This window comes from Phacochoerus africanus, chromosome 3 (genome assembly GCF_016906955.1).
Source record: "Phacochoerus africanus isolate WHEZ1 chromosome 3, ROS_Pafr_v1, whole genome shotgun sequence".
NCBI classification, from domain to species: domain Eukaryota; kingdom Metazoa; phylum Chordata; class Mammalia; order Artiodactyla; family Suidae; genus Phacochoerus; species Phacochoerus africanus.
In genome coordinates, this window is record NC_062546.1 from 148562136 (window position 1) to 148577375 (window position 15240).

At 38.5% G+C, this 15240-nt stretch overlaps 1 long non-coding RNA gene across 1 annotated transcript; it reads right to left on the reverse strand.

The window, feature by feature from the left end:
• Positions 1 to 3081: 3081 nt before the first annotated feature.
• Positions 3082 to 10295, reverse strand: LOC125123322 (uncharacterized). Its single transcript, XR_007134028.1, has 2 exons — positions 10151 to 10295; positions 3082 to 3508 (listed from the first exon to the last, which is right to left on the reverse strand). It is a non-coding gene; the product is annotated as an uncharacterized LOC125123322 (long non-coding RNA).
• Positions 10296 to 15240: the final 4945 nt, after the last annotated feature.

Here is a 15240-nt window from a genome sequence, read left to right on the forward strand (position 1 = left end):
CCAGTGTCAGTCCACCCATTCTGTGGACAAATTATCATAAAACTTTAGAGTTAGGTGGCAAGTGCTCTAACAGATTTTAAGTGTTTGATCCATGCCCACTAAATTTCGAGGCTCTTTGGCTTCTGAGAGATCCTTGTCAGCAGTAGCCTTTCACACAAAACAAAACAAATATGTACACTTTAACATGTCAGCAGTAACCAAAGAAATGTTACTGTAGACTCACCAATAGAAGGCATTGTGCATTCCCAATGTAGAACTGGGGGTCAGGGAAGGAATGAAACAGGAGACCCCAAAGAATGGGGACAACAAACTGATTCCAAACAAATGGGGAACTGCAGCTGCCACAACAGTTCCCAGTGTGTATTCTGAGTGGGAAGGATTCCAAGCAAAGGGGAATTGCAGACTAAACTGCCAGCAGCTCCTGGTCTGGATTCTAGGGACAGAACTAAGGGCTGAAGTTTCCTATCAAATGGAGAGTTGAAAACTGAACCAAATGGCTAGCTAGGAGCCTGGATTCTGGGAGGAACAGTCTGTCAGCTCAAACTGATCTGTTCTGGACTGCAAAGCAAATTAAATCAGGAGCTCCATGCAAAGGGAGAGAAACTCAGAACCGGAGGAACTTACCCATGGCCTTTGGAAATGACAAGGAAGACAGAGAACTCAAAGAGTTTGTGGAGTATAATGCCTGTGTTTTTTGTTGTCCCTGAAGCCATCAGAATTTCACTTCAGATCCCATGACTGTCACCAAATCTATTATAAAAAAAAAAATTCAACGGAGTAAATTTTATAGATCTTGTTGGTTTTATTCAATGATCCATGAATTGGGTAGTATTCCATACAGCAGATAGAAAAGAGCTGTACAAAACAGAAGATTTTTCAGGCGGAAGGGGGCAGGACAAGGAAAGAGCAAAGGGGTCCATCATGTGGACTACCTCACTAGTGATGACCAGAAAATTCCAGATTAATTAGTTAAAATGACATTGGGAAGGCTGAAACTGCAATTAGTTTAGGTATTAAGTCCTGAGTGGTGGCTTAATACAAGTGATCCATTTAGGAGTTTTTTAATGCCATCAATGAATGCTTTGCTCTGTCCTATCCTCCTAAGAAGTTACTGCTCCAGTCTCTTGCGTTTTCATGGCTCTTTAACATAGACCTCTTTTATGAAGCTGAACATTTCCGCTATGTATTAAAGTTATTTGTATTAATAGCAGTGGAGTCCTTTATTAAAAATGTAATGAATTATTTCATTTTATCCTCCTATTGTCTCCATGAAGTAGCTCCCATTATCCCTATTTTGCAGGTTAGGAAACTGAAGCATTTAACCTAAATAACTTACCCAAGAATGCCTAAGTGGTGGAGTCAGTGCTCAAATGAAGAGAACCTAGTTCTTATACTTCTAGCCACTACCACACAAGACACTATTGTGTTTTACTAGACTAGGAGCTCCTGGATGGCAAAAATCCTCGTATGCCCCATCCCCCTTCTCTTAAAGTACCTAATGTCATCTATTGCCCTTTAAAGATGCTCAGTAAAAAGAAGCACAGATCTGGTCAGATGTCCCCTTTCTCTCATCAACAGGTAGCCACTGTTACAAGGTGTTTTATACAAATACTGCAGATTCATTTCCCCACTGCTCCCGTCCCTGTTTCTCTCTTTTTTGCTTCTTTTCATCCCTCAGTCTGTGGAGAAAGGAATGCTATTGGAAAGGGCAGAAGGTGCTTCTTTCTACTCTAAGGAGACCTTAGAAGAGTTCTCCTGGGGACCAGTGACTTGTAGCATTCAGGCAGCAGCCCTCTTTAGTTGGCAAATACTCCACAGTTTGCAACCTCGGGTCATTCCAGAGAATGAATCTTTTGAAATAAACACAGAGGAATGGGACCTTTTATTATCTCCAGATGGGGCTGTGCGGCCTTGGAAGCTTTAGAAATAGTTCTGTTATGCCTGGATCACACTTCTCTTATCTTCCAAAAAGAAAGAAATTCCTTTCACTGGGAAGTGGTAAATTGTGTTAATTAAAAAGCCAAAATTCTGCAGATTGACCTCCTCTACCCAATCCACACTTTTCTGGTTTGCATTTTATTTAAATTTGCATTCCTCTCCTTTTGAAATAAGATATTAGTTTAAATTGGAAACACACACACATACACAAAACACTGTTGTTTTTTAGTCATTACCCCAGATTTAGATGTTGTTTGTGAAACAAGGATGAAATCCGTGGAATATTTTTTAGGATACGCTAGAAAAGAAAGTATGTTGAAACATAGATATAGTGTTTTTATTTTTCACTGTTATTGGTGGCCAGATGGAAAGCTTCACATAGAAGATGACCAATAAATATTTACCGAACAAACTCATACTTAAAATTGGGGGCTATAAAATATATACATACATATATAATATGTATTTTACATATATATAAATTATATGAAATTTAATCTCAAAAAATGATGGTGCCACCTATTGGTGAAGATATAAAATGTTAAATGATCACTTATGTAATAAATTACTTCATGTTTCCCAGTCATTTGTTACTTAATTCCCACAGAGATTCTAAGAGTAATTGAGGAGCCAGAAGGGGAAGTTTGCTTGGTCCATGCAGACATGAAGCACTAATGTTTTCAATTTGGCTGCTCTCTACTGGGTGTCTATTAAGTGCACAATACTTTGGAAGATGCAAGAAAAGTGAAGACATAGCCTCTACTTTCAAGGAGCATCTTATCTAGTTGAAAAGAGAAGACCTACCTACTAGGAACAGTCAATAAATACAACAAAACAATAAGGAGCCTGACATTAAAATGCATGATGCAGAGTTCCCGTTGTGGCTCAGTGGTTAACGAATCCGACTAAGAACCATGAGGTTGTGGGTTCAATCCCTGGCCTTGCTCAGTGGGTTAAGGATCCGGTGTTGCCTTGAGCTGTGGTGTAGGTCGCAGACGAGACTTGGATCCTGCCACTTCCTGTGGCTGTGGCATAGGCCGGCGGCTATAGCTCTGATTTGACCCCTAGTCTGGGAACCTCCATATGCCTCAGGAGTGGCCCTAGAAAAGGCAAAAGGTAAAAAAAAAAAAAGCATGATGCTCATTCCATGTATATGGTTATGTTTTATTTATTACATGGTAACCATACTTTTTCGACTCATACTGTTTTGCTTACCACTTACCCCAGGACCAGCACATCACTTAGAAGGCAAATGATAAACACTATTAAATAACTGATAGTTTAGGTCTCATGGTTAGATACATGTAGCTTAGAAAATATTTTAAATCCTGACTGGCAAAACAGATCGGAAAATACATGTGAACATAAGAAGTCATATGGAGGAAGTGGGGTTTGAGTTCTGGAAAATCCCGCAAGGGATTTATAACCTAATACAGATGAAGACATCAGTGTAGGGAGAACTCTTGTAATCTTGGATTTGTGTTTGAACTGGAGATTTTTGTGGTTTGCTGTGCCAACCCACACTTCTTCCTCAGTTAATGACTAAGTTTTTGCTCAATCCTGGTGAAGTCTGAAAGCAAAGAAAAAGAAGGCAGATAGTGAGTAGTTGCAAGACTGTAAATGTACATTTCACTCCTGGAGTCTACGGGCAGGTAGCCTAGAAAAGTTTTTTCTTTCTCCCTTTCTCAAACCCAGCTAAGTGTTTCAAAGTATTCCTCTAATATTTGGCAGTATGTATCAAGAGTCCTAAAATGTTTTGATCTTGTACTTTTCCTTTGAAGAAAGTATGCTAAGGAAATAATTAGGAATGTGAACAAATGCTTTCTGCAATAAAGGGAAAACCTATACTCATTATAGAAGCAGTTAAGTAAGTTTTGCTACAAATTTAAGATACTTCTCATGATATTAAAAATATGGCACAAAATTTGTATATATAGGTTATTCCTGAATAGAAGGATTACAGGTTGTTTTGCTTTTACCCTACTGTGAGAAAATCCCTGAAATGTAGTGGGTGAAGTTTAGCTCATCTATTCTGGTTATTTCTGCTTTTATTGCCTTTGACTAGAATATGTTACAACTCAGTAGAGAGAGAGTTAACATGCAGAAAATTGGTAGTAATGCAAATGTTTTCCTTCAAGCAATATAAATAATTCCTATTAATGCAATGCAAATGAATTTTGTCTTATAGATAATATAAATCTCTGTAAATCAAATCCATTTGACCTGCCTAGAACATGTTACTGGTTTCCTCATTAACTAAGTAAAAATTTTAATGTGTGTTCAATTTGATATTTATGAGTCATTTTACGTTTTTTGAAAACTACACTTTAATACTATATGTTTCCTATATTCTGGATTTTCTACAGTAAACATGTGTTGCCAACTTTTTAGGAAACTTTTAAGTACGTTATACGTGCGAACCAAATTAAAATATGCATGTTTATACTAAGTATGTATACATGCATACATAAGTTTATAGCTCCACAAATTTCCTCAAAAATCAACACACCTATGTAATCAGTTTTTAGATTAAGGAATAGAACCTTATTAACACTCCAGAAATTGCCCTAGTGTCTCTCTACCAGTCACTACTCCTTCCCCACCAAAACACTATCCTGACTTCTAACATCAGAAGTTCATTTTGGGGAGTTCCCTTCATGGCTCAGCGGTTAAGGAATCCAACTAGGATCCATGAGGATGCAAGTTCAATCCCTGACCTCACTCAGTGGGATCCTGCATTGCTGTAGGCTGGCAGCTATAGCTTTGATTTGACCTGTAGCCTGGGAACTTCCATATGCCGTGGGTATGGCCCTAAAAAGCAAAAAAACAAAAAACAAGAAACCAAGAAGTTCATTTTGTCTGATGTATAACTTTATATAAATGGAATCACATGGTGTGTACCCATATGTGCCTGGCTTCTTTTACTCATCACCATGTTCATGAGATTTGTCCATGTTGCCACATAAAGTTTTTCAGTTACTTCATTTTCACTAATGTGTACTATTCCATTACATGAATAGATTATAACGTATTAATTCTATTGTTAATGGGCATTCAGATTTTTTTCTGATTTGGGGTTATTACAAAAAGTGTGCCTATGAATATTTTTGTACATTTTTTGGTGAAAATATGAATACATTTCTGCCAACCACCGCATGTATTAATTTACAATCTGAAAAAATAAATCTAACCTACATTAAAAAATCAATTTTCAGAGTTCCTGTCGTGGCTCAGTGGAAACGAATCTGACTAGCATCCATGAGGATGCAGGTTTGATCCCTGGCCTCGCTCAGGGAGTTAAGGATCCAGTGTTGCCGTGAGCTGTGGTGTAGGTCACAGGCTTGTCTCGGATCTGGCATTGCTGTGGCTGTGGTGTAGGCCAGTGGCTACAGCTCCAGTTCAACCCCTAGCCTGGGAACCTCCACATGCCATCGGTCCAGCCCTAAGACAAAAAAAAAAAAAAACATCGTATTTTTCTTTTTTCTCTACAGATCATTTCATCAATACAAAATTTTTTGATTATAAACTCGTTCTTGTTTTTTGTTTTGTTTTGTTTTTTGGCTGTATGAGTGGCACTTGGAGGTTCCTGGGCAGGGACCCAAGCTGCTGCAGTGACAACCCCAGATACTTAACTTGCTGCACCACAAGGGAACTCTACAAACTCTTTAAAAGTGTAAATGTATTCCTGAAGAATTAATCCTCATTTATGCCTTATTGTGAATTGCTAGAATCTGATGTTGAGATCAACAACTAGCTGAGAAGTTTCCGCTGGTGCTGGAGGGTGTGAGGAAATCTGGAAAAGGAAAAGGGAGAGGGTTATTTGGGTCTGATAGAAGGCAGTGAGTGTTGGGCCAGGGAGAAACAGGAGGTGGGAAATGCACTGACTTTTCCACTTGTTCAAGTTCTTGGCTATTTCTCTTTGAAAAGAATCACTACAATGATGATTAACACTCTTTATCTGTTTATAGTTGGCAAAGTGCTTTTATTATATCCCTTGCCTCATTCGATGTTGCTCTCACAAGAAGGTAGGTATTTTCATAACTGTTCTGGTTTTAGATGTGTAAAGCTTAAAACTGGATACCACAGTTAGATTGGTAGGTTAGAGTACAATTTCTTCCCCACTGAAGCTAGCCTCCATAATCTAAGCACATCATCTCACTATCTCCAAGTCAATTTGGTAGGTACCCTCCATTCAGTCCCTATCTCAGAAGTAAGAAGGAGGAATTAAAAAGAAGGGCAAAAAATACATCTTCACCATCTATAAAGCGCCTCAGCAGCCCTGATGGTCAGATGACAAGAGAGGAGGCTGTGGTGTGGGCCTTTGGGCAGGGGAGACAGGCACAATGGGATTCACCTGAAAACTGACAGGTACTCTCCTGTGTCCTTTGCTTCAGTGCCCTGAGAAGGGATTAAGGCTGATCCATGCCAACCCCATCAGTGGGCTCATCTAACTTGGCAAGCATATTGTTGTTGACAGCTTCCAGGTGTGTGTTTTCTTAGAGATGGAGTCCATGTAAGAAAAATGCAATTCTTGTTGCCAAGGTATTAACTTAGCAAGAAAACAAATTACAAAATGCTAAAGGGGAACATAAAGATGTTTCCAGGCTTCCCACTGGACCCATCGGGAACTATTGTCTGCCACTTCCCACATTAAAAGAACAACTCTGCTGTGGTTAGGGTGTATTTTATCCTTTTTTTCTTAAAAAACATTTTAAAGCTTATTCTTACACCTTAGGACCCAGCACTGTACACCCACAGGGCACCTCTCAATTTTCAGATTGAACAAAGAGTATGATTTCTATTTTAAATCTATTAAAATAAAGGAGTCCAGGAGATTAAATAAATTGTTCTGCATCACATAATAAGGTATTAAAGCTGGATCTTTAACTTGTAATTAGGTATCTATTCAAGTCGATATCCTCCACAGAGAACCTGCAGTCTTCCAAAGTCTCACTTTCCCCACATCAGAACCATTAACTGCAACCTGGTCAGGCTACCAGTTTGGACATATTTCCACAGGGCTAGCCCTGCCCAAAGAGCAGGCTGCCCACAGCTGCTTCTTATTCTCTCTACCTTTTAGGTATCCAAAGGATTTGGTTATTCTACGGGACTCTGAGAGAAATGCTTCATTTTCCTTTCGGATTTCGAAGTTGTTCTTTGGGGACAGCCCAACCCTGACTGCTCAATTTTGCAGGCAGAATTACCCTTGAAAATACCTTAAATCAATCAGTGTCAGAATAGAACGTTGCTTTCTCAATTGAGCTCTTTAATGAAGTAGCTGCATTTGTAAGTAATGTTATTCAAGTCTAAACAAACACATGAAAATAAAAGGGTCTGTTAATACTGGAATTAAACTCTACATGACCAGATACTACAGATATAAAATGTGCACAGGACCAGAAATGGATCTAATTTACAGCACCTCTTTCAGATTAACTTTGGCGTAAGTTGAAAACTAACTGAAAGGCAGGTCAGGCTGAAATCATGACACCATTTAAAACGTTCTCTCTAGCTCGCCTCCTCCTCTCTTTCTTCCCTTTCTCTCCTTGCTTTATTCTTTCTCTTTTGCCTTCTACCCTTACCAAGTTTAGGTTAATCCTTGTGAAACTAAATGCAAAATGGTGTGGTGCTACCGTATTAATACATTTGTGCCTATCCTTCAATAATGTTTAAAGTTACAAAAATATACTCATGCTAATTAAAAATTCAAATAGTACAGAAAGTATAAAATAAAAAGTCCAAACCTTTCCCCCTGCTCTTGTCTCACTCTTCAGCTTTTCCACTTCAAGAGATATAGGCTAGATTCAGAATTGGGTTGGGAGTAAAATCAGGGGGCCTTCCTAAATGCACTTTTATAAATTGTGTTCTTTGAGAATGTGTCTGATTTAAAATCATTATGGTGGGAATTGGAGTGCAAGAGGAGATTAAATGCATATGCTCAGTCTACCACCTTGTGTCAGTAGCCCTTGAAGGGCTTTCAAAACCACAGTTACAATCACACATTTATTTTACAAAATGTAATCAATTGGTTGACTGGTCACCTGCATTTGTCCTTAATAAATTTTAGACATCTTATCACAGGAATAATATTTATTTATAATTTTATTTATTTATTTATTTTACTTTTTTAGGGCCGCACCAGCAGCATTTTGGAAGTTCCCAGGCTAGGAGTCGAATTGCAGCTACAGCTGCCGGCCTACACCACAGCCACAGCAATGTGGGATCTGAGCCGTGTCTGCGATCTACACTGCAGCTCACGGCAACGGCAACGCCAGATTCTGAGTGAGGCCAGGGATTATACCCATATCCTCGTGGGTCCTAGTTAGGTTCATTAACCACTGAGCCATGAAGGGAACTCCCTATAATTTCACTTTAAATATAAATATTATAAATATAAATATAAATATTAAATGGGAGTTCCCGTTATGGCTCAGTGGTTAACGAATCCGACTAGGAACCATGAGGTTGCAGTGGCTTGGATCCTGCATTGCTGTGGCTCTGGCATAGGCTGGCCGCTGCAGCTCCGATTGGACCCCTAGCCTGGGAACCTCCATATGCTGCAGGAGCAGCCCTAGAAGAGGCATTAAAATATATATATATATATAAAATGGATGTATTTATTTAACTAAAAATCTTATTGTTGGCTACTTAGGTTGCCTTTACTATTTCTATGTGATGAACATAGCTTGGATGATCTGCCTAGTAGCTCAATCTTTGTATATGTGCTTAATTACTTCCTAAGGATAGGATTCTAAAGTTGAAATTGCTCACCAAAAGACTGCATTTTTAAGGCCTTTGAGTGTATGGTGCACTTGCTGCTCTTAGATTTTAACTATGCAGTCTAGAGGTTAACAATGAATTTAGCTTCTTTTCTAGGGTGGGACACTCTTTCAAACTGCTTTCATGTCAAGATCTGCCTCAGATCTTGATGAGTTTCCCGCATCAGGCTTATGGGGGTGGAAGCATAATCCTCTCCTTCTAACAACTGGAGTGAGTCACTATCAGCTTTCCTTTCTCCACCCTCACTGAGTCCACACATATCCCTGCCTCTTGCTTTTTTTTTGTTTGTTTGCTTTTGTTTTGTTTTGTTTTGTTTTGTTTTAAATGGGTGAAATCCAGCCTAAGGGCTCCACTGGAGTGGAACTGGAAAAAACCAGTTCACACCACAGCTGCAGCAACTCCAGATCCTTAATCTGCTGTGCCACATGGCAACTTTCAAAAAATCTTAACCAGTATGATGAAGTCAAAACACCTTCACAAGTCTTTGAAACCATTAGCAATACAATGGTTATTATTCTTTAAAAAGTGATAAAATGAATGGGATGGACTGTTATTTTGTCAGTGAGATAAATGTGGATTCCCTGATATCTGGTAGATCCCCCTGATTTGTGTCTCTTCCCATGTGAACAGCTTTCATAGACCTTCTAGGAATGTGAAGAAAACTCAGCACAAGGGCATGTACACCCCCACCCCCCAACTCCTCTTTCTGTCTGTCTTGCTATCACTACTACTGTATCACCACCACTAAAGTCTAACAATGGTTTTAAAATGTATAACCTGGTCATTCTGGCTGGTCAGGGCACTTTCTAGGTTAAAAAGCAAAGGAGGTATAAAAACGAGTTTTCAATATTGTAGTGGCATATACTGCTTTAAGCATAAAGCACTTTGACATATCTGATGTGATCTTATAAGTCTCCTATTAAATAGTTATTAAGATCCCATTTCACACATAAAAAAACTGAGGTGGATGGAGGTTTAAAAATTCCTCAAGACAAAGCTAAGAGTTATCTTCCATTTTAGTCCTCTCTCCTTCCTGCAGGTGCTCTGTCCAGGAATCTCATCCTACAGAAATTGCTGTTAATCTAGGAGGAAGCAAGATAAACTGATCACTCTGGGGGTGAGGTATTTTATGATTCTTCTCCTGAAGCCCTGACATTCTGCTTTTTTCATCAGGCTCATGGACTGTTTCATCAGGCTCCTGTACCAAACCTACATAACAAAGGGAGAAAAAGGTTCCAATTTACCCTTCTCTAGGACTAAACTCTTGGTCACAGAAATCTAGGGTAAAATGTTTCAGTAAAACTAGTTCCCACAGTAGTTAATCTTACATTCGTCTAATTAGGGATTAATTTTCATCAGGCGAGATTTCAGATAAACAAGGGTAATTAGAACTTTGTAAAACGCTACTGTAAAGTCTTAAAATGACCCTTACCAGAGAGCTCTGTTTTCTCTGAAGTGGCCTGAGGCACTAATTTGCTCAAGTTGAGAACTGGTATCAGGACAGAGACAGCTACCTCATTCTGGAAGAGTAAAGAATAGAGAAAATACCAGAAGTTCCACTTAAAATGGCCTGGTTTACAAGTTACCCTAGAAATGCAAAGAATGCAACATGGTTTGTAATGAAGGAGTGTAGCCACATTTGTCTCCAAAATTGGGGGGAAGGGAGCATGTACATATTTTTTCCATAAAAACCTTATATTTAGTAGTTAAGTCCCAGATTCATCCCTAAAAGCTATCAAAACCATACTGACTCTAAAACGGCACTTTCAAAATAAATAAAAAATAAATAAAATGGCACTTTCAATTTACCAAAGATTCTGTCCTCATCCCTCATCCCTGTGGAAGCCTGAGTGTATTAAAGAATATCGGGAAATTGAGACTTGAGACCCACTGAATCCTGAGGGGGGCTGTGGGTGGAGGTGGGCCCTCAAGTGTTCAATAATTGTCAGATGAGCATAAGAGGGAACTTACGCCACTTCTGGGAGATGACTCAAATAAAAGGGCCATCAAAAACAACATTAGCTGTTTATTTGAGTCCCAACTGTCAAATCAATGGTTAGTGACAAGCATTTAGGTTTCTTTCTAATTAAGCTAAGTTATGTTTGTGTTACCAATCAAAGGGACTCTTGTACTTCTTCTGCTCCCGAACCCATTCACTCATCAGAACTTGTGTTGGACATGTAGTTGGTGCCCACAAATACTTGCTTCATAAATTGAATAAGATTTAAATAAGATAACTGACATGCCTTGGTGTGATGGATCTTTGCAAAGATAAATTCTAGCAGCAAGTGGAGATGATAAGAGGTTTATCTAAGATCTGGGAGGCAGAACAATGGTGGGCAAATGGATTATTAATGAACATTCACACAAAAGAGTAAAGAAAATCAATCCACAGCAAAAGCTTGGCTATTACTGAGATAGGAGGATTTTTGGTATACCACCTAACCTCAGTGTCCTCATCTATAAAATATAGGTAATAATAGCAATTATCATATTGGGTTTTTATGAAGATTAAATAGGACAATGAATAAAGAATAATTAGAAGAGTGGCCTGGCAAATAGGAATTGGAAAAACCTAGCGGCAACAGACCTCTAGGGAACACAGAAACAACAGAAGACTCCTAAGGGAATGATGGGACCCCTACAATGTGTATCAGTCTTGACTGAATTATTGTGAACTAATTAAGGACCAGCTAAGAGATATACCTTGTTTCAGAAGCCTTGGTACTATGTAAGATCCTGAAACTGTGTGTACAGCTTCGAAATGAACATTTCACTATGACCTAAAATGATCAGCGTTATTTTCTGAATGACCCAAAGATATGGGGACATGAAATAAAAATTGAGTTGAATAATAAAAAAAAGTCATATTTTGCAACCCACTTCAGCTACTATTATTAGGGAACCAAAGGATATATCCAAATGTCAAAGAAAAGAGCAGGGATTCAGGCACAAGGAGGTTGAGATGAATTTTGCTCTAGATACATTTTATTGTTCCAGGGGTTGTAGGTTTTTGGTTGTAGGGAAGCTAGGGAACTTGTTTCAAAACCTCCTTTGTATAATACCTTACATCAGATTGACACATCAGTTGTTCCACATGAAGAAAAATTGCCAGCGGTGTTGTGCCTCTAAGTGGGGAGAGGTAGGGTGATGGAGCTTATATAACCCACCTAGGAGAACTCACTTTTCCTCAAGCCTTTTATTTATGTTTTCTAGTTTTATTGAGATATACTGATATACACCTATATAAGTTTAAGGTGTACAGCATAATGGTTTAACTTACATATATTGTGTAATGGTTACCACAATAAGTTTAGTCTGCATCCATCATCTCATATAGATACAATCAAAATAAAAAACATATTTTTCCTTGTGACGAGAACTCTTAGGATTTACTCTCAACTTTTTTCTAATATATCTATAGCAGTGTTTGTTATAGTCATCGTGTTGTATGTTACATCTCTAGTACTTACTTATCTTATAACTGAAAGTTTGTACCTTGTGATCACCTTCCTTGGATTGCCCTTCACCCAGTCTACTCCCCTCTGGTCTAATCTCTTATTCTATGAGTTTTTTTTTTTTTTTTAAAGTTCCACTTATAAGTGAGATCATATAGTTTTGTCTTTCTCTGACATGTTTCACTTGGCACAATGCCTTCAAAGTCCATCCATGTTATTGTAAATGGCAGGATTTCCTCTTTTATGGCTGAATAATATTTCAGTATATAAATCACAGCTTCTTTATCCATTCATCCATAAATGGCTGCTGAGATTGTTTCCAAGTATTCAAGCCTTTTAAAACAATGTCCTGTACTTGACCGCACTTTCTCAGATTGCGTAGTAAAGCTACAAATCTTTAAAAGTATTCTAACATTCACATTTACCCACCAAATCACACCTGGGGCTTCTTTCCATTTATCTGAAAGCAGATGATTCTTGCTATAATTTTTGAAAAAGAACACAGTGTTTTTGCAACAATGATGACACTGCAAGAGGCAGGTTATGGAAGAAGTGGCAAAGCAACTGCTTGAAGAAGTGGCAAAGCAGGAGTTCCCGTCGTGGCGCAGTGGTTAACGAATCCGACTAGGAACCATGAGGTTGCGGGTCTGGTCCCTGCCCTTGCTCAGTGGGTTAAGGATCTGGCGTTGCCCTGAGCTGTGGTGTAGGTTGCAGATGCAGCTTGGATCCCATGTTGCAGTGGCTGTGGTGTAGGCCGGAGGCTACAGCTCCGATTTGACCCCTAGCCTGGGAACCTCCATATGCCGCTGGAGCGGCTCAAGAAATGGCAAAAAGACAAAAAAAAAAAAAAGAAGTGGCAAAGCAATGGTTACCATTAGGTAGGGAGATGTGGAATGTGGAAAATCGCTATCACAGAAAGTCCTCTTGACAAGAGGTTCAGTAAAAGTTGGAGTTCCATGTCTTAGAGTGTAAAAACTGCATGGGTTAACTGTGTCCGATATGGTCTCTTGGCACTCAGCATTCATTTCCACCAATTTCTATGGATACCTCACCCCCACTGCATAGTATTATAGGAGTCAGAAGGCTCAAAACTGTATTTCCTACTTCTCATCATATAAAAAAATCAATACCAGATGAACTGTAAATTTAAATGTCTACAGTAAAATAACCTTTCCAAAGAAAACTTAGGAGAATAACTTTATTACCTTAAGTCAGTAGTCTTAAACTTGATACTCACAAAATAAATGGGCCATAAAGAAAAACCTCTGATAAACTGAATGACATCAAAATTATGAATGTCTTCATCAAAAGACACTATTAAAGTAGTGAAAAAAACAAGCCGCAGAGTTGGAGAAGGAGTTCTCGATGCATATGCCCTATAAAAGACTCACAATAAAGAACCACCAAGAACAAGAGAACCCAATAGAAAATTGGGCAAAGACTTGGACAAGCATTTTATGGCAGAAATGACCAAAAAACATAAGAAAAGTTGCTTCACTTGTTAAGACATCAGGTACATAAAAATGATTTAAATACACTGCATTAGCTGTTCAACAGAATGACTAAAATGGAAAATATGGAAAATACAAATTTTAGTAAGGATGTGGTACATCCATTACTTTGGAAAACTGGCAATATCTATTTGAATTAAACTTTTTCCTATAATCCAGAAATTCCATTCCTATACATCTAAATGCATACAAATGTTATTTTCAGAATAACACTATTTATAATAACCAGACTGGGAAGAATCCAAATGTCCAATCACAGTAGAACACACAAATTTTGTTATATTCATTCAATATATCATTATAGTATACAGCAATGAAGATGAAGATATTATAGCATATAGCAATGAAGATGAAGATACTATTGCTACACACAAGGATAAATTTCACAAGTATAGAGTGAGAAGAGCCAGCCATGGAAGAGTACATACTGTATCATCCCACTCTGTATCAAAGTTCAGAAATAGGCAAAATTGCTCTGTGGTATTAGAAGCCAAGACAGCAGTTAACTTCAGGGAGGAGAATGCCTAGAAGAGAGCATGGGCAGGGGCTTCTGGCTGTTAGGAATTTCCGTCTCCCCATCTGGGTTCTGGTTACATGGGTATGTTTACTTTATGAAAGTTCATCATGCTGACTTATTGTGATTTGTGCATTTTTCTGAGTGTAAGCCATCTTTTAATAAATATTGACTTACAGTTTAAAAAAACTCTTAACTATATAAACTAGATTTTGCCAATTAGTATATTGATGTGAGATCTGCAAGGTAAAAGGATGCTATTTTCCCTGCCTGTTAGTTTTCTCTGTTAGTTGTTGATGTGTGTGCTACATCAGACACAATTTTCAGTGGCGAGACTTTCTGTGTCTCTATACTGTCACCACCTCCGTTCACCAATGGAGTGGCTGTGGTGTTGGCAGTAGTCTCCACAGCTTTCTGACCTCTAGACTGTTGTTGCCATGTGGTCTGGCCTCGAAGCCCAAAGACAGCCTTCCTAATTGCTTTGCACATATGTGATTCCTTGTATTCAATACTTAGAGTGGTGTCTCCACTGAAACCCAGTTGATAGGTCAACTAATAATACATTGGAGAGGCAATGTAGTGGGGTTAAGGTTGGTTTTAAGAGTCGTTGGAAAAAGAAATTACCATTGGTAATCCTACCACCTAGGATCATCATTCTCAAGAGAAAGTGCTGCTTTAGAGCTAACCTAAATCTATTCTGTTACAATATAAAGTCATTTACTGCAGAGATATGCTGGTTTCTGGTGCCATTCAAAATGATTATTAAGGCATCCTTTGTCCTCTCTTCACAAGCTACATAATGCCAGCTCTTTGAAATTCTCTTTACATGTTCTACAGCTCTTCCTAGTTGTGGATATTTGAATCAAGTATTCATCTAAGGACTGCCTTTTCTGGTAGGATTAGCTGTCCCTTTCTTTGGTTATACTCCCAGGTTCACATTTGCTTATCTAACAAAAGCCCTACACTGCTGACTCAGGTTTAGCTTATGGTCCAAGCCCAGTATCATATTATTAGCCAAAATTTCCCATGGATGGAGGTA